We start from the raw sequence: 679 nt of genomic DNA on the forward strand, positions 1-679 counted from the left end.
AGCGCTGATTGATGGCCAACTTTCAGGTGTTTCTTTGATGTTTACAAACTACTAGTAGTAAAACTTAGCAAACTTAGCAAAACTACAAACAGTTGATGATTCCAAGACACTGAATCAAGCAAGGCTGCTTGCTTCAGGGACGTTCAGATACGTTATAGATATGTTCAGGTACCCATGTCTGGATCAAGCAAAGCTGCGTTCGGTTCGTGCCCAGCAGCTCTACTGCTCGCGCTGTTTTGTGACACAAATACTGACTGGCATCCCAGTCCAAGTGCTGACCAACTAAGTTGGTGCAGCTTTTTTCTGGAGTTTATCCGGTTAAGTTAGATTAATCTATCTCTACTGCCAGTAATTCCGTCGTAGTCTAGGTGGTTAGGATACTCGGCTCTCACCCGAGAGACCCGGGTTCAAGTCCCGGCGACGGAATTTTTGTTTTTGTTTTTGTTAATTTTGACCGACCTACATTTCTGAATCTGATGCAATTTTAGTTGATTTTGACCGTCCGGGACCAAGACGTAATGAAACTATGGTTCCTTGACACAGACGCAATTCCATTATTATGTATTTGTGGCAAAGCTGATCAGCAAGCGGCAAGATCAAAACTCAACTGAAACTGCATTATATTTGTAGGTAGGTCAAAATTAACAAATACAGTAGATGTTGAGCTTGCTGATCGAAT

At 42.3% G+C, this 679-nt stretch overlaps 1 non-coding gene across 1 annotated transcript; it reads left to right on the plus strand.

Moving 5' to 3' along the window:
- Window positions 1-353: 353 nt before the first annotated feature.
- TRNAE-CUC lies at window positions 354-426 on the plus strand. The gene has a single exon. It is a non-coding gene; the product is annotated as a tRNA-Glu (tRNA).
- Window positions 427-679: the final 253 nt, after the last annotated feature.

The sequence above is a fragment of the Triticum dicoccoides genome, chromosome 7B (assembly GCF_002162155.2).
Source record: "Triticum dicoccoides isolate Atlit2015 ecotype Zavitan chromosome 7B, WEW_v2.0, whole genome shotgun sequence".
Classification (NCBI taxonomy): domain Eukaryota; kingdom Viridiplantae; phylum Streptophyta; class Magnoliopsida; order Poales; family Poaceae; genus Triticum; species Triticum dicoccoides.